Source organism: Dama dama, chromosome 9, assembly GCF_033118175.1.
Source record: "Dama dama isolate Ldn47 chromosome 9, ASM3311817v1, whole genome shotgun sequence".
In the NCBI taxonomy this organism is placed as follows: domain Eukaryota; kingdom Metazoa; phylum Chordata; class Mammalia; order Artiodactyla; family Cervidae; genus Dama; species Dama dama.
The window spans coordinates 110,903,360-110,923,216 of record NC_083689.1 but is presented as its reverse complement, the minus strand read 5'-3'; the positions used below and the strand labels follow the sequence as shown (position 1 = coordinate 110,923,216).

Here is a 19,857-nt window from a genome sequence, read left to right as displayed (position 1 = left end):
GACATTCAGACACAGGCACGGAGTTTGCCAGGACGGAGGCCAGGCCCAGTCCGCCCCCAGGTCTCCACGTCCTCGTGCACACAGAACATGGTCAGGTGTCAATATTCTCATTGCAGAAAGCAAGCAGTCTTGTCTAAACATAATCAGTGCAGACAGGATTGAAAAGTCAAAGTATTCATCGTTCACACATGTCTGACTGTTTGTAACCACATGGACTGTAGCCCTCCAGCCTCCTCTGTCCATGGGATTATGCAGGCAAGAATACTGGATTCAGTTGCCATTCCCTTCTCCAGGGGATCTTCCCGATCCAGAGATGAACCCAGTTCTCCTGAACTGCATGCAGATTCTTTTACCATCTAAGCCACCAGGGAAACTCCAAGACAAGACAGAGAGGTCTTAATCTACCATGCAGACAGAACTTGGTCAGGTTTAAACTAGCGAAAAGTTGCTCTCCCTGGAAGCACAGGTCATACACAAGCAGGGTCTCTCATCCCTGGACAGGGGCCTCACCCTAATGTGGGAACTAGCAAGTAAGTTTCTTAAAGAAAATATCACCACTGGGTCCCACATGTCACCCACATCAGGAAACCGAAAGAATCTTTGTCATTAAACACTTTAACAGGCAAAACAAATCTGTTACCACTATCTTTGGCCATGTGGTGGTCAGGATCCAGGGAAGATCCAAGGATTTCTTAGAGTTGAGTCCAGTGTCTTGTAAAGACAGACAGACAGTGCCCTGATTCCTTCTCACATGTTTCCACAGGAGGCAGCCACACTGGAAGCCTTCTAGAAAAGGATACTCTTTATCAGAATAAAAATTGTTGAAATGGAAAGCATACTAGTTAGTATTTGCCAACCTAAAATATTCTTAAAAGCTTGGCCCCAGATCTTTGCGGTTCCCACTGGTTCCTTTGTGTTCAGATTGTCAGGGTAGAAACAATCCGTTGTTTCAAATTGGTTTCTTCTAATTCTGTTATTTCCTATTATATGAATGAAAGGTCACACTTGAAAAAATACAAAAGAAAATTCTTGTTAAAAAAAAATTGAGTCAAGAAGCCCATAAGCTGTATGAACTCTGGCTTCTAATAATTTCAATTTCAAAGACTGAGGGCAGGAGGAGAAGGGGATGACAGAGGACGAGATGGTTGGATAGCATCACCAACATAATGAACATGAGTTTGAAAAAACTCTGGTAGATGGTGAAGGGCAAGGAAGCCCAGCATGCTGCAGTCTATGGGGTTGCAAAGAGTTAGACATGACTGAGCAACTAAACTACATCAAGCTTCAGTTTTCTGCCTGGAGAAACCTGATAAAATAGGCACCATGATTTTGTCACTTCTCTGTTGAAACTCTGCTAAAATGAAATTGATATTCATATCAACATGTCAGAGTTTCTGAGTTTTGAGATGTCACACCAAGGTAAGAGGTGCTGGTGAGAATAGAACGCTGCTGGTGGGCAAAACGTTCTTCAAACAAAGCTCTGTTTCAAACTGGATTTAAATACAACACTACATGGGTACATGAAGTATGAACCAAGAGCCTAAATATAGCAGGCAATATGTAAAAACAAATTTGATATCCCATATGTGAGAGTAAACGCTACTGGTTTTTGCAGTAGTCATGTACGGATGTGAGGGTAGGACCACAAAGAAGGCAGAGCACTGAAGAAATAATGCTTTTGACCTGTGGTGCTAGAGAAGACTCTTGAGAGTCCCTGGGTCTCCGAGGAGATCAAACCAGTCAATCCTAAAGGAAATCAGTCCTAAACATACATAGGAAGGACTGACGCTGAAACCAAACCTCCAGTCCTTTGGCCCCTTGATGTGAAGAGCCGACCCACTGGAAAACACCCTGATGCTGGGAAAAAGACTGACGGCAAATGGAGAAGGGGATGACAGAGGAAGAGATGTTTGGATGGCATCACTGACTCAACTGTCATGAATTTGAGCAAGCTTCGGGAGTTGGTGATGGGCAGGGATTCCTGGCGTGCTGCAGTCCATGGGGTCACAAAGAGTCAGACACAACTTAGCAACTGAACACCAACTACAACAACATGAGAGTGAATGTTTCTTGTCAGACCTGCAGCTGGTACGCACACATTCGTTTAGAACACTCTCCAACACAGATTGTCTCTAAGCTGATGAAGTGTGTCACAAGTGCATGAACCAAAAGGTAATGGATTCATTCCAGAATGGGATAGAATGTAACTTTGAACAGTCTGTAAAACTTACAGAGTCTCTAATCCACTCAAGTTTCAAATAATAAAACATTCACCTGAAATTTAAAGCCTCTTGGAAAGTTGCATCCTATCTATGAAAACATTCCATAGATTTCTTTTCATAATCATTTTTCACAGTGATAACACATTAACTCTTCAGTTGCTGATATTTTTACCAAGATAAACTTGTCCTCATGGGTGTGGGAGATGAAGTGGATCCATTGTGATTGCTCTCTGGTCAAGTGTCTCTCGCTATTTCTAATTATGTTCTATATCCACAATGTTTATTTTTACATCCATCGAAGTCTACTTCTCAGATCTTTATGTACACCAAACAATAGATACCTGGTGAGTTCAGATTATATTAAACACTCTTTCCATAACTTTTCCAATGTCAACTGAATCAGAACAAGTTGAAGCAGGGACAAGTGTTGAAATTTTAAATGATCTTTAAGGACCCTAAAAAAAAAAAACTTTAGACAGAAATCCTAACCATTACTGGTCTATACAAAAGAATAACAATGTGTCTTTTTCATGAAACTCCAACAGCTGACTAAATAGAGTTGCAACAATTTGGAGTTATGCTTGATTTGAGTTGAAACAGTATGGATGTGGGCATAGGAGGATATATAGGTGATACATACTTAAGGAGGTAACAAGTATGAATCCAAAAATGTATAAGCTATACTTTGTAAACAAAGATGAAACATTTAACTTGTTTTCACTATCTCACCCTTCCAGACTTTGCCATCATCTACTGACCCCCTGTGGACTTGTTGGTTTAGTGCCCTCAGATTAAAACTAGTCACATGCATCTTGCTTAGCTGTGTTCTCTTTGTTTGAAATTGTTTATGTTTCTCTCTCCTAGTATGCTCTGATAAATGCCACTATCTGTATCACTTATTTTGTCTATAAGGTGGTCTCCTTCATTGTCCACTGTGTAACCATCCTCCGTGTATACAGATATTTACATGTCTATGTATATAGATATCTATGTCTATATGTATCTATAATAGATATTTATATCTGTATATACATAGATTGTTATGTCTATATGTACATATACATTTATATGTCTATGTATATAGATATTTATGTCTCTATGAACCTAAGTATTTATACATCTATGTACCTACAATGTGTATTTCTATGCATATAGACATTTGTATATCTACATACCTAGACATTTATATCTCTATCTGGATATTTACATATCGATATACCTAGATATTTACATTTATGTACACTTATGCATGTACAACTAGATGTCTTACCAGTATAACAGGGCCTGTAGCAAAGGGAGCACTCCTACAAAAAGACCTGACTTGGCAACTGAACAAAAACAAAATAGAAAATACACTCGGTTCACCGGCCACCAACAACACATGGTATATCAATGTTACTACAATATGAAATAAAGGCTACTTTAAAAAAAATAATGCTTAGGGGGACTTCCCTGCAGTCCAGTGGTTAAGATTCTGTGCTTCAAATGCAGGGGGTGAGGGTTCGACACTTGGTCAGGGAACTAAAAACCCCACATGCCACATGGACTTGCCAGTAAATTTTTAAAAATTTAAAATAAATAAATAAGAATGCTCAGAAAGAACACACAAGGTTTTGGGTGTTTCTTCAGGTACATTCCATATTGAATTACACTCTTGGGTTAAAACTTGAAAGTTTTCACTTTCAAGGCAATCACAACTGGGAATGGAAAAGTCCTGACGCCTTGTGGCCACGTCCTGCAATAGCACCCTTAAAACTTATGCTTAAGATTTGCATTTCTCTGATAATGAGTGATGTTGAGCATCTTTTCATGTGTTTGTTAGCCATCTGTATTTCTTCTTTGGAGAAACCCACTACAATATTGTAAAGTAATTAGCCTCCAACTAATAAAAATAAATGGGAAAAAAAAAAACTTATGCTTATGAGAACATTTCACGCAAAGATGGGCTCAGTAAAGGACAGAAATGGTATGGACCTAACAGAAGCAGAAGATATTAAGAAGGGGTGGCAAGAAAACACAGAAGAACTGTACAAAAAAGATCTTCATGAACCAGATAATCACGATGGTGTGATCACTCATCTAGAGCCAGACATCCTGGAATGTGAAGTCAAGTGGGCCTTAGGAGACATCACTACAAACAAAGCTAGTAGAGGTGATGGAATTCCAGTTGAGCTATTTCAGATCCTAAAAGATGATGCTCTGAAAGTGTTGCACTCAATATGCCAGCAAATTTGGAAAACTCAGCAGTGGCCACAGGACTGGAAAAAGTCAGTTTTCATTCCAATCCCAAAGAAAGGCAATGCCAAAGAATGCTCCAACTACTGCACAATTGCACTCATCTCATACACTAGCAAAATAATGCTCAAAATTCTCCAAGCCAGGCTTGAACAATACGTGAAATGTGAACTTCCATATCTTCAAGCTGGCTTTAGAAAAGGCAGAGAAACCAGAGTTCAAATTGCCAACATCCACTGAATCATCGAAAAAGCAAGAGAGTTCCAGAAAAAAATATCTATTTCTGCTTTATTGACTATGCCAACGCCTTTGACTATGTGGGTCACATTAAACTGTGGAAAATTCCCAAAAGATGGGAATACCAGACCACCTGACCTGCCTCTTGAGAAATCTGTATGCAGGTCAAGAAGCAACAGTCAGAACCAGTCATGGAACAACAGACTGGTTCCAAATCGGGAAAGGAGCATATCAAGGCTATATATTGTTACCCTGCTTATTTAACTTCTATGCAGAGTACATCATGAGAAATACCGGGCTGGATGAAGCACAATCTAGATTCAAGATTGCTGGGAGAAATATCAGCAATGCAGATGGCACAACCCTTATGGCAGAAAGTGAAGAAGAACTAAAGAGCCTCCTGATGAAAGTGAAAGAGGAGAGTGAAAATGTTGGATTAAAGCTCAACATTCAGAAAACTAAGATCATGGCATCTGGTCCCATCACTTCATGGAAAATAGATGGGGAAACAGTGGCTGACGTTATTTCGGGGGGGTCCAAAATCACTGCAGATGGTGACTGCAGCCATGAAATTAAAAGACACTTACTCCTTGGAAGAAAAGTTATTACCAACCTAGACAGTATATTAAAAAGCAGAGATGTTACTTTGCTGACAAAGGTCTGTCTAGTCAAGGCTATGGTTATTCCAGTGGTCATGTATGGATGGGAGAGTTGGACTGTCAATAAAGCTGACTGCTGAAGAATGGATGCTTTTGAACTGTGGTGTTGGAGAAGACTCGAGAGTCCCTTGGACTGCAAGGGGATCCAACCAGTCCGTTCTAAATGAGATCAGACCTGAGTGTTCATTGAAAAAACTGATGTTGAAGCTGAAACTCCAAAGCTTTGGCCACCTTATGTGAAGAGCTGACTCATTTCAAAGGACCCTGATGCTGAGAAAGATTGAGGGCAGGAGGAGAAGGGGACGACAGACGATGAGATGGTTGGATGGCATCACCAACTCAATGGACACGAGTTTGGGTAAACTCCGGGAGTTACTGATAGACAGGGAGGCCTGGCGTGCTACAGTCTATAGGGCTGCAGAGTCAGACACAACTGAGTGACTGAATTGAACCGATAAGGGGAAAGAATATGAAGAAGAATAGATATCTATATCTATATCAAGAATAGATATCTATATGTATACCAGACAAGATGGAATGTAAGGGATGCTGATGGTGACTGGTTCTGACTCTCAAGACTTTAATCAACTGAAGCTTAGAGTCTTCCACAGCCGAAGACCCTTAATGAACATGCCTGTAAAGTTAAAGTGTTAGTCACTCACTCATGTCTGACTCTTTGCAACCCCATGGACCACCAGCCTCCTCTGTCCATGGGATTCTCCAGGCAAGAATACTGGAGTGGACTGCCCCGCCCTCCTCTGGGGATCTTCCTCACTTAGGGGTTGAACCCGGGTCTTCTGCTATGCAGAGATTGTTTACCATCTGAGTCAACACAGAAGCCGGAACATGCCTGTACTCATAGATTAAAGCTTACCCAACTTTGTGGTTTACAAAGACCCTGCTCTGGAAAGCTCCATGGTGTTCTCCATGGTTCTGCAAGTAATACACTTTTCCTTCCCATGAGCTTTGGCTGGGTTGTACCTTCTGGCTCTACACTCACCATGAGGTAAACTCGCTTCTCTGGTAACATTTCTCCATCCAGACTCCCAACCACCACTTGATACTAATTCTACAGCCAGTCGCTTTGCTTCCAATACATGGAAATCACATTATTTTTCTGTGAGCAAAGCTACCTAAGGGCCAGAAACAGTGTCCCTATTTTATCTTGTGAAGCCAGTAGGTGTCACGCAATCTCAGCTCAGTGGATCGACAGTCCTCCAGATCTATGCCTCGGCTTACAGAAAACACTTTCAGGGCTTTCAGATTTTACTTATACCTCATTTCTGAAGGCTTTTCATACCTACATTACATATACAGATGGCTCATCAGTGCCACTTCCACTTTCAGGTTAAAAATCCTCCAAGGTTTTTCTAACATCCTTATTCCACGCGTTGTGTTTAAATCTTTGATCATACGGCGTTTAACTTGTGTCTCATCAGAATGTAGCTAATTACACCGTTTCCCTTGAATACTGCAGTACTCACCACATAAGAGTTCTTGCCAAAACTGGATTTGACAAGGTAGGGCACAGGGGGGCCTAGGATACACTCCGGGAGCACGGTTACAGTCTGGTGGAGCCGATATACCAGTTGAGGGCACTGGAAAGAAACATTCAGCCTGAGGACAACCCGCCGACTTGATGATCCAGGCCTAAGCGGCCATGCCTGAAAACAAAGAAACCAGCCACGATGCGCATGCGCGCAGGAGGCTTGACAGACACGCCCACAGAGCAGCCAATCCCCGAGCGGTGGGGCGGGGCCTCCATCGCGCTCCCCACCCTCCGGCCGCCTATTGGCCAGACTGCCTCAGTCACAAGGCCGATTGGTCGCTTGTGCCTGACAGGGTACAGGTCGGCTGCTGGCCCTTCACTTCACCTCAGCGCGGAAGGACTGGACTTCCCTGAACCTCTAGCTCTCCTGCGGACAGGGTGGGCAGCGCGGCAGGACAGCGGGGAGGCTGACAGGAACGCGCCCTGCGCAGCCCTCATAAACCCTTAGCCTGTTGGCTTCAAATTCCAGGTTGGGAGGCCCGAAATCCTGTCAACTTTGAGTAACCTGAGTCTCGATCGGAAGGGGACTTGCCTCTCGTCAGCTTCAGGGATTACAAGTCCCTTCACCCAGAGAAACACCAAACCCCTTAGTGTTGTGACCCTCAAATACCTAGATTAACCCCGGTTCCCCTCAGCCTGAGGCACCCTAAAAATAGCACCCGCAGAGAGACCCAATTTCCTCAACCTCGCAGACCCTGAATCCCTCCGCCTGGGAGCTCTTAAAACTCTTCCTCCTCAAGACCCTAAGTGTCCTGCCTGTCGGAGACCTAAAGTCCCTTACTAAGAAACCCCCGATTTCCTCAGCCTCACAGATCCCAAGTTTTCTCACCCTGCACATTCTACATCAGCCAAAAGATCCCCAGTCCCCTCTGTCTGAGGACCCCAGTTACTTCAGCCCGTGGGACCCAGATCTCCTCAAGCCGAGCAACTTCTCCCTTAGACATAGAACCTACGTTATGCCCAGATTTTTCTGAGGGTCCAGGAGGAGATCCTCAAAACCCTTCCTGGTGAAACATTCGCTCTGCTGCACTGGAACAGAGCCCTGATTTCAGCCTGACCCCAGTCCAGCAGTTAGGGGTTTCCGGGTCTCCTCAAGAATCCCTCCGTCACCCACAGACACATCCCTCCCAGTGCCTTCCCTCAGAGGGGCTGAATTGTAGGGGAACCAAAGAAACCAAATCTAGTTCACATTAGGCTGATCTGTCATATCTAGTCAGGATCCGTCCATCCCACCAATACCCTCACCCTGAGTTTCCCCTCACCTTCCTGCCCTGGACACTCCACCCAAGGAAGACAGACCAGGCTCTGGACACTGGTCTGGGCTAACTCAGCACCTTCTTCTTCCACAGGCACCTTGGCCTTGAGCACTCCAATGGCCATGAGGCTGAACAGGTCTCCAGAGGAGAGCACTGAGGGAGATGCCAGGAGAACAGAGCGGAAGCCCACGGTGAGAGGTGGAGGCAGCAAAGCTGGACTCTAAGCCAGCTCTATAGGAAGGACCTGGCGCTGGTCCCTGAAGCACCACAGACTGCTTGCCTGGGCGGCTGAGTGAACTTCCCTGTGACCGTACACAGGACGGGAATGCCTGGTCCTGTTTGAGATGGTGGGGGGTGGAGTGGGACAAAACAGGACACTAGCTTCGTCAACTGCTCTGTGTCCAGGGAGAGTTAGGAAAATGCTCAGCGTTTGTTCAGTTAAGCAGGACACAGTCGGGAAGGAAAGTCTTCATCCCTGTCTCACACAGACCGTCCTGCAGCTTCAGGCTACTCCTGCACAAAAGGTGGAGGAGAAGGCCCTGCTCTAAGGTCTGACTTAGATTAGTAAATCATTAATGAAATCTATTATTTTCCTTAGGCCAAAGATGCTTTCAAAGACATCTCCGTATACTTCTCCAAGGAACAATGGAAAGAGATGGGAGAATGGGAAAAAATCCGATATAGGAATATGAAAAGAAACTACGAAGCGCTGATTGCTATAGGTAACAGGAAGTGCTGGGTGCCTGTGAGCCTGGGAGACATGAAGCAAGTCTTCACCCTCAGTGTTCACTTGGCCCGCTCTTAGGTAGCTTCATCTGCTCACAGTTCCCTTTTGTGTGGAGACTAAGGAAATGTTTAGAGTTTTGTACCAAAGGGAGGTTGACCCTGCCGGGCAGAGCTCACCTCTTGCCTTGTTCTAGATTCCCCCAGCCAGCCCATCCTACAGATTTCCTTGACTTTGTGACACTTCCCATTGCTTCTGTGCTTTGTTTCTCCTTCTTAGAACAAATGTTTTGCTTCTTTCCAGGTTTCAGAGCCACTCGACCGGATTTCATGCATCACCGCAGGCAGGTCATCAAGCCCCAGGTAGATGACCCTGAGGATTCTGATGAAGAATGGACACCAAGGCAGCAAGGTGAGAAGCCAGGAGGATTTGGAGGTGTCTTCCTGAAACCAGCCTGGGCTTAGGTCTCAACTACATCTCAGCCAGTAGTAGGGAAAACATGATTTTCAGCATTCCGAAGTAGTTGTGGCTGAATATTGACATTAGCCTGAATGAAGATGAATGTATAGGTTTTCCAGTGTAATTCTCAAAAATTTTATGGTTAAAATTTATCATTCTTTTTACAAAGAATTATTTTTGCTAAACATTCTTAGTGAAAGGCAGTTAAAGAAAGCTTAGAAATAAATTCACCAAACAGATTTAATACTAATCTCATTGGTTATTGGATGAAATCTCTTCGAAGAAGAAATGATTAACATATTATGTCAAGATACATTATTCATGTATGTATATAAAACAAAACCTGTGATCTTCTTACCCTAAGGTTAAACTAATTCTATATTTTGATTCTGGGAAAGGATTTGAGAGAACTATTTATTCTCCATGATCTTTCCCACATTTCACTGACCAGAGATGGCATCAGGTAAATAAAATGAAGTACACTTATTATAAAATAGAAGTGAGCACTCACTTCCTCTTCAGCTGCTCAAACAGTTTAGAAGAGTTAATCTGCCTAGACTGGAGAAAACAATTTAGATACTTCTATGATTCTCCATCTATGGATTTCTGTTCTCCCAGATTTTTAAAAATTATTTATTTAGTTTTGGCTGCACTGGGTCTTCATTGCTGTCCATGGGCCTTCTCTGGTTGCTGTGAGTGTCTTCTTGTTGCAGGGCATATGCAGGCTCTGTAGTTTGTGACACACAGGCTTAGCTGCCTCGCACAAAGTGAAATCTTCCTGGACCAGCCATCAAACCTGTGTCCTCTGCATTGGCAGGCAGATTCTAATCCACTGTGCACCAGGGAAGTCCCTCTGTTCCCTGAGGTTATTAAAACTAGTGAAAGGGACATGAAAAGCAAACATTTGGTTGTCTGCAAAGGTTTTGACATAAGGAGAGATTCTTCATAGGGAATACATACGCCTCGGTTCACCACACGCCTGCACGTCTTTATTTACCTTTTTAACAATTTCTGAGTGTATGGCACACTGTTGCTAACTATGTGCACGTTAGTGTTAGTGGCCATAGTGCTAATCGCTCAGTCGTGTCTGACTCTGCGTACCCATAGACTGTAGCCCACCAGGCTCCTCTGTCTGTGGGATTCTCTAGGCAAGAATCCTGGAGTGGGTTGCCATCTCCTCCTCCAGGTGATCTTCCCAACCCAGGGATTGAGCCTGCATCTGTTGCATCTTCTGCATTGCAGGTGGATTTTTTACCGCTGAGCCACCGGGGATATACATACACATTGATGTACAACAAATCTGTAGAAATGTTACTTCTTGCGTGACTGGAGTCCTACCCCACTGAGTAACAATTCTCCAACCGTTCCTCCTCACAGCCCTTGGCAACCACGATTATATTTTCTGTTTCTATGGATTTGATTAATTTAGATACCTCATCGAAGTGGAATCAGGCAATATTTGTCTTTTTTGATTGGTTCATTTCACTTAGTATAATATCATCGAGGCCCATCCATGATGTAGCATATGACAGAATTCGTTTTTAAGGCTTCAAAGCATTCCATTGTGTGCATGTGGATATAAGAGCTATAACATATATCGTATATATAATCTTTATCTTTTGTCCACCAATGAACATTTAGATTGCTTACACATCTTGCCCATTGGGAATAATGCAGCAATGACCATACATGTGCCCACTATTTATTCAATAACTTGCTTTCAATTTTTTATGGAAATACACTTTTGAGTGGGACTGCTAGATCATACAGCAGTTCTAATTTTCTGTGGAAACTCCATACTGTTTTCTAGAAAGCTTGCAACATTTTACATTGCCAACAATAGTGTATAAGTGTTCCAATTTCTCCATATCCTTACCAAGCTTGCTATTGTCTTCTTAGACATATTGCCCATCGCAGAAGGTTTCACTTTGTACTTCCCTATTGATTAGTAATATTGAGCATCTTTTCATATGTTTGCTGGCCATTTGTGTATTTTCTCTGGAGAAATGTCTATTCAATTCCTTCTCTCACTGTTAGTCAGCTCAGACTGCCATAACAAAGCAGACTGCATTCCTTAAACCACAGAAATTTGTTTTCTTACAATGCTGGAGCATGGAAATTTGATATCAAGGTGCCATCATGGTCAATCAGGGTCTCTTTCTGGCTTATAGGTAGCCTTCATACTGGTGTATGCTTAGTAACCCCTTATCAGATGCAAATTTTACAAATATTTTCTACCATCCTGTAGGTGGCCTTCTCAACTCTGTTCAGTGCCCTTTGCTGCACAGAGGTTTTAAGATTAATCTCATTTGTCTATTTGTACTTTGTTACTAATACTTGTGCACTTGGTACCATATCTAAGAAATCATTGCTGATTCAATGTCGTGAAGCTTCACCCTTGTTTACTTCTAAGAGTCTTATCAAGTCTTGCATTTAGGTCTTTAATCCATTCTGAGTTGATTTTTCTTCAAGATGTATGATGTTCATTATTTTGCATATGGTTATTTTGTTTCCCCAGCACCATTCATTACAGGGATTAAACTTTCCCCATTATCCTGACACCCTAGATGAAGATCATTAGACCATGTATCCAAGAGTTTATTTCTGGCTGTCTATTCTGTTCCATTGTTTGACATATCTGTCTTTATGCCAGCCAGCTTCCTCAGTGGCTCAGCAGGTGAAGAAACTGCCTTCAGTGCAGGAGACACAGGAGATGCGGGTTCAATCCATGGGTTAAGAAGATCCCCTGGAGAAGGAAATGGCAACCCTGTCCAGTGTTCTTGACTGAGTAATCCCCTGGACAGAGGAGCCTGGTGGGCTACAGTACAAAAGGTCACAAAAAGTCAAGAAGACTGAGCGACTAAGCACACATTTTTTGCCAAATCTACCTTCTTTTGGTTCGTGTACCTTTGTAGTATGTTCTGAAATCAGAGGCCTCCAGCTTTGCTGTTCTTTCTAAGATTACTTTGCCTATTTGGGGTGCTCTGAGATTCCGTGTTAACTGTTGGATGGATTTTCTATATCTGAAAAAATTCCATTGGGATTTTAATAGGAATTGCATTGAATCTTTAAATTGCTTTGGGTAGTATGAACAGCTTAATAATATTAAGCCTCCTAATCCATAAACATGAGACACCTATTTATTTATGTCAGATTCCTTTCAGCAATGTTTTGTAGTTTTCACCATATAAGTCTTTCATCTCCTTAAGTTTATTCGTAATTACTTCATTCTTTTCAATGCTATTATAAATAAGATTATTTGTCCAGTGGCTAAGACTCCACACTCCCAGTGCAGAGAACTTGGGTTCAGTCCCTAGTCAGGGAACTAGATCACACATGCCACAACAAAGACCTGGTACAAACAAATAAATAAAGATAAATATATATTTTTTAATTTAGCTGTTCAGTATAGCTTTAAAAAAATAAAAAATAAATAGGACTGTTTTCTTATTTTCCTTTGTGGAATGGTCATTCTTCATGCATGGAAATATATCTGAATGTTGATTTTGTACCGTGCAACTTTCTATGCCGGATTTGTGTGTGTGTCTTTTTAAAGATTTTTCTGCACATGAAACCATGGCCCTGTGAACAGACATAATTTTACTTCTTTCTTTCCAAATGGAAGCCTTTTGTTTCCATTTCTAACTTAAAGCCCTGGCTAGGAGTTCTAATATTATGGTGAACAGAAATGTTGATAATGGGCATTCTAGGCTTTTTTACTTAATCGTAGAAGTTTTCAGCTTTTCACTGATGACTATGATGTTAGAGGTAGACTTTCAGTATATGACCTTTATTATATTGCAGTCACTTCCTCGTATTTCTACATTGATGAGTACTTTTGTCATGAAAGGCTACTAAATTTATTAGATACTTTATGAACATCAGATGGGGCACAGATGAAGTTTCATAATTTTTTTTAATTTTAAGAAAATTATGTAATGCTCCTAGTGAAACCATGGGAGTTGATGATACAGAAATCATCTTCCATTCCTCCTTTGGTAATCCTTGTCCTTGTCACTCTCTGGCTCAGGATTATGTGTCCTTAATTAGAATACCCAGAGTTTGGAAACATTTCCCAACCAAAACACTGATTCTCATCATTTTTTACGTAAACCTTCTTCTTTGGCCTTCAGAGTGGAGCACAGTAAACACCAGAAGGTGAGTATTTCCCAAATCCTGTTGCCAAAATGTCCTCCTCATGGATCCAGGCAGAGGTGAGAATAGGAGAAAACACAGAGATCCTGGAGACGGCTGCCTTCCTGCCCTGAATCTTTAGTACACTGCCTGATATCATCACCATCTTTACAGTTAGTAAGAAAAACAACCATAGTATCCTGTTCTATTGTTTCATTATTTTCATAATATTTCAGACTTTAAGGATTTTATGTGAATAAACTTACTTAAACCTTAAATCAATCCTACAGTACCTATAAGTAGGTATATAGCTATCACCATTATAGATCCAGAAAATGAGGTAAAAAACATTTGATTGTATGCCTGAGATCACAGTATCACTGTTAGTGCAATCTAAACCAATGCAAGTTCTCTAAACCCCTTACAAACTGGCTAAAACTTCCATAGTTCTATGAAGCTTATTCATACATCTTTATATCATTCATCTGAGAGATGTTTTCAACCTCAGTTCTTTTGTGCTGTGCTAGGGAGGGATATGCTAAGACATCTGACTAAGAGAAGCTTAAGGACATTCTGGGCAGTTTGTAGAGGGGACAGTCCAAGATGAAGAAGGAGACAGGATCCCTACCTCAGAGCCTCCCACTCCAATAAGAGGAAGCAACTCACACCCCTGAGAAGCCTCAGGTTTATGACTGAAAAGCAACAAATAAGAAAATAACAGAAGGACTTCACATAGATTACCCACTTTTGAGTAGAAACTCATCATCTGGGCATCATTTCAATTGCTCCTTCTTGCAGGAGGGAGTAACAGCTCCTCCTCTGAGCTCTAATAGGCAACTCTCCTGTTTGGAATCATGTGTTCAGCCTGCCCCTGTGTTGTGAGCTTTGGGAGCCTAGCCCACACCCATTCATTCTCAGAAGTCCAGGCCCAGCTCAAAGCCCCTGAGGGACCCTGAATGTTTTGTGAATGAGTGACTCCACATTTGAGCATTCATCTAGGAGTAGAAAGGTCAAAGATTGCTGAAGATAGTGTCTGTGAGCTAGACTTCAAATATAGATGCAGTTTAGGGAATAAATTGATACCAGGGATGTACGCTCACGTTCTTACTGTATTAAATAGCTCACACAACAATTTGTTGAAGGTTATTAAATTTCATGTCCACTATAATATTAAGAATTAGCCTGTATACCAATGAATGGATCAGGAAAATGAGTAGAACCAGCTAGTCATACAGCCTTGTTCAAGGAGAACTGATGAGACCAGATACTTTAATTCCAAACATTGTCTATAGGACATGGGAACCTGCAACTCTCATCTCATTTTCTATATTGTCTAAATGTGTTTCTGCCGATCGTCTTTTCTCTTCTCAATCTCACTGCTTTGTCACTTTATTTTCCAGATGTGTTTTGTCCCCTCTGTAATTTTCCATACTTCCTCATCCATCAAAGTGCCACTAATTAATAGAACACCCCCGATTCTCTCTACGAGCTCTTACCCTCTTCTTTCCCTGACCTCCAGCTATTCTTCCTCCCTTGCTCTCACTTTTATGCAGAAAGTTGAAGGGGAAGAACCTTAAGATATGAATTCTAGCTTTGATTCACTATCCACCTAGGTCCCTTTGTTACACTCCAGTGTTCAGAACCACCCCCCTCCAAATCAGGTATTTCTAAGAATTGTCAAAATATTAACTAAAATCATGCATGTGAAAACACTTCATAAAGTCCTAAAGAACTAAAGAACTGCATGTTGTCTCTTACTCACATGGAAGAGAATGTCCAGGGCACCATTAAGTAAGGAATCTAGTTTGAAGGAATTGCCGGGAGCAGCAAAATCGCTGAAGACAAGTGGCTCCAAGCAGGCTCAGAAACCAGTGCCCCATCACAGAAAAGCAAGGACCCCTGGACAGCACCTCAGACAAAAAGTCGGTAAGAGAAATTTGGGGGAGTTCTTCTAATTAGCTCCTCTAATCCCTGTAGAAAAACTAATAAGTATGGCCTAGGTGTGTGGCACGGACTTTGGGTAGGCATGGGTTTAAGCTGGACTGATCTGAGACATGAAGTTAGCACTGGGGCCTTGGGAAAATCTTATACATTTTCTGAGGTCCCGATTGCTATCTGGAAAGTGAAGATACGGATACATAACTCATACGATGCTTGAAAGTCTTACATTAAATGCAAAAGTCTGACATCTACAAGTAGTTCAATAAATCCAGCTGTGATGATGGGAACCGTGCTTTGTTAGTGTTTATGCCCAGATCTCTGCTCATGTGCCCTTACATGTCATGTGCCCTTAACATATGTTTTCTGAGTAGATGTGTCGGTGAACTATTTCCTAAGTAGGAACGTTTGGAAGTTAAACCTACTAACAGGAAGTGCAGGATGCTATCACTGAACCGGGCATCTGTGGTCAGTGGAGGCTCAGTCTCCTGAACCTGTAGTTAAAGGGAGGAGAAAGAAAGTATAGAGAAGGGACTTCTTGGGGGTGAAGTGTTTAAGGCTCCTCGCTTCCACTGCAGGAGGTGTGGGTTCCATTCCTGGTCGGGGAACTAAGATCCCACAAGCCATGCAGCATGGCCAAGAAATAAATAATGTAACATTAAAGCATAAAACTACAAAAGTAAAAGTTTGAAAAATACATGTAAGAAAGTTTTAACAAAGTGTATAGATGGACAGGTAGGAGAACTCACACTTTCTGATAAAACAGGGACTAGCTTCCCAGACCCCATCAGCCTTGCTTAGCTTCTGTTCTCCATCTTAGAACTCAGAAGAAAGGAGACTGGAGTGAGGAGGTACAGTCTACGGGAAAGAAAGGGCCACGTGTACCAAGAGGTCAGCGAGCCCCAGGATGACGACTACCTCTGTGAGTGACCCCGCTGGCCCACTCATGGAGAAGGGGCTACGAGGCCTTGGTCCACTAACCTCACCTCACCATCTGGTCCCCCGGTCATCCCCTTCCTCTATGACTTGGGGTGCAGGATCGAGGCCAAATGCCATTGTTGCAGGAAGGGGGACCCCTTCCAGGGCCTGAAACTGGGCTCTTGTCTAACACTTGGAAATGAATTGTCCAAGGAGACGCATGCTGACAAAGCAAGAGATTTTATTGGGAAGGGCACCCAGGCGGAGAGCAGTAGGTAAGAGAACCCAGGAGAACTGCTTTGCCTCGTGGCTCACAGTCTCAGGTTTTATGGTGATGGGATTATTTTCCGGGTGGTCTTTGGTGAATCATTTTAATTCAGAGTCTTTCCCGGTGGCGCACGAATCTCTCAGCCAGGATGGATGCTAGCGAGAGGGATTCTGGGAAGTGGACAGACATGCCGTGTCTCCTTTTGACCTTTCCCGAACTCTTCCGGTTGGTGGTGGCTTATTAGTTCTGTATTCCTTATCAGGATCTCCTGTCATAAAACAACTCATGCAAATGGTTACTATGGTGCCTGGCCAGGGTGGGCAGTTTCAATCAGTGTGCTTCCCCTAACAACTTCCCCCCGAGAGACTTTATACTCACGATGCTTCTTGGGAATTGGGGCAGAGGTCTCTTTCTTCGGTAAATTTTTCCTGCTGTGCCTGGGCATAGGCCTGCCTAGCAGAGCAGAAGTCTCTCTCTCCCTGATCTAAGTTGGGGTGTTCTATATCTGAAACCAGCTTTTACTCTTATAATAACAGCAATTTAGTTTGAAACTGTTGGCGCCTCTCAGAGATGAAATAGACAGGGGCCAAACAGGAGACTTTACAGGATGGTCATCACTGGTCCCCAGAAATAGGAGGCAACATTTGCAGTGAGGGCTGCAGGGTTTGTGACTTTTTTTTTTTTTTTTTTTTGCTTGGCTGGTGGTGAAGGAACAGAGCTGTGCTCCAGGAATCTTGTGTTTAGTCTGAAGTTACCATCTTCCACCTGGGTGGTGGCTCCAGCTCTGTAGAAGAACTCAAAAGACATTGTTATGAGTATTTCTTTGAGTAGGAACCAGGACCCTGTCTCAAGGCTGTACCACCATTTAATTGTTTCTCCTGTTTCGGTATTCTCTCCCTTCCCTGATTTGCAATCGTTTGAATCCACCCTTTGGAACTCAGGGAAGGTCAAGGAGGCTGAATGAAGCCTATATCTTACAGATAAGAAATGGGGAACACACAGCAGATCTGTACTCCAGAGTCTCCACCCACAGAGTCCTGCTCAGTTTTAATTTAGGGAACAGGGCAACTATGACTGTGATAAGTTTTTGTCAAAATGGGGCATAGGACCGCCTCAGCTTGGAGAAGAGACACTGACTTGGAAGTATTCCTGAGTTCTAAGTCCTAGATCTGAGCCTTGTATGATTAAAATCTCAATCTCTTGGTCTGCCATTTTGTTGTAACAGACCCAATTAGTAGTAGCTGGAGGAGGGATAACTGGAATTTTAATAGACAAAATAAATCTCTTTTTTTTAAGAATAGGCCTGAAACCCAGTCTAGTCCTGGCACTTCAGGGAGACTTTTAGCCAGGTGGCCAGTTGTCTAGTTTTGTAAAAAGTAAGGTAGAAGTTATTAGCATCTAGCAGACATTGTTTTGAGAATGGTGGCATCTAAGCCTGACACGACTCAGAAAACTCAAGTGTTTAGCAATATAACGTCTAATCTGGAATTACACCCATAGTAACACCTGGTTATTTTCCAGGATGTCTGAACCATAGCTGAGTACTCTATTTTGACTTTTAGTTGTAAAATTTTCCTTAATAGCCAAAGCAGATGGCACCATTACTGACGTCAGTGTTTCTCTAGGTATGAGAAGATGCAAGAATTGGGACTCATAAAATCTCTTGAAAACATCTAACTATCTGAAGACCTGTTCTGCCAGTTTTTTCAGAGCACCGAGTGCCTCATTCCTGATTTTCACCCTGAACTCCTTTCAGGGCTGTTGAAAGTCAGCAGTTGCACAGGCCGTGATTTAATCTCTGTAGATGTAGATGGCAAGTGTCAATCTTCAGTTGGCAGAGCCCCTGTTTGCTCATAAACTTGACCATGATTTTGAGGGGGGCATTTCATGACCATTTTATCCCATGGTGCTGAGAATGTCCATTTTCAGGCTTGGCAAAGATTTTGTTGACAGGCCACTCAATGTGCTGTTACTGGACTAGGCCATTAAATAGTATCCAAAATTCTCTGGACCACCTGTCTTACTAGCCTCTTGGTCCAGGAAGACATTCCCTCTTGTTGCTTTTTTTCATATCTAGAGTTGCACTGTTATCATCATCGATCTCATAGGGAACTATATATTATTTTATCAGAGGCCTCAGTCATACATTTGGCAGTGTAAGAAACAGCAGTTTTGTAAAACAGGTGAAATACAAAGAGCACAGCCAGCAGTACTAGTAAAGTCACAAGTAAGACTTAAGAGCTTCCATTAGATGTAGCCCAGTATATCCCAGGTCGTCTGACTTAGTCTACTCTGCACGAATCTTTATCTTGCACAGAAATTATCCATTGGCACCACCATCTATAAGGCACATAGCCCAGTATAACTCAGGTCGTCTGACTTAGTCTACTCTGTACAAATCTTTATCTTTCAGGGAAATTATACATTGGCACCACCGTCTATAAGGCAAATAGCCCAGTTTTTTAGTGTTACTAGACTGATTATCCTTAGTATGATTTAATTGTTTCCAACACAGAGGAGACTTTAAACCTAAATTACCATAGCCTGGTGTTATCTATATAAATCCTTCTCATAATTGTGGGAGATTTTTTTTTTTTTTTTTGCTGAAACTTTTCTTGTTGCTCTGATTAAGCCTGAATAATAGAAAAAAGCTCAAATTTGTGGCCAGAGTCAGAGCAGGCATTATTAATTGGCCCAGTGAGGGGATCCCGTCTAGTAGCATCACAGTGACCTGAATATGACAATAATTTTTTTTTTTTAAAGTAAATTTTTACACGGCCAACCAGTTAGAGTCTTATAGTAGAGAAATTTACCAAGGTAACCCAGAATTAGATACAGGTAATTGGCCACAAACCCAAAAATTGGATTGATTTCTAAAACTAGCATAGGATCAGGCCTATGAAAGAAACGCATTTGATTTATATGCAAAGGTCTAAGAAGTCAAGAAACATTATAAATGATCATACGAAGCAGATCCAGCATCTTGGGCAAGCTGCCTACCTCTGATGTAGTTGTCTTTTCATCCTGATGTAGTGTAGTTTTTCCTATTTGAGCATCATTTGAAGGTGAGATCAGGTCGGCTGTCTTTTCTATAGACCAATCCAGTGTAGGGGCCTTTGGAAGTGCGAATTAATCTAAGAGTTAATTTTCCTTCAGTTTCATTGTGCATGAGCTAGTTAAGAGTACCTGATAAAAAGCCCTTCTATCCAGGTTGGAGACAGTCTCCTAAATTATGTCTTTTTCTAGTCCTGGTTGCAG

The 19,857-nt window shown here is 42.3% G+C and overlaps 1 pseudogene; it reads left to right on the top strand.

Moving 5' to 3' along the window:
- The window catches only part of LOC133062932 (histone-lysine N-methyltransferase PRDM9-like), a 66,412-nt pseudogene that overhangs the window by 28,302 nt on the left and 18,253 nt on the right, over positions 1-19,857 (top strand).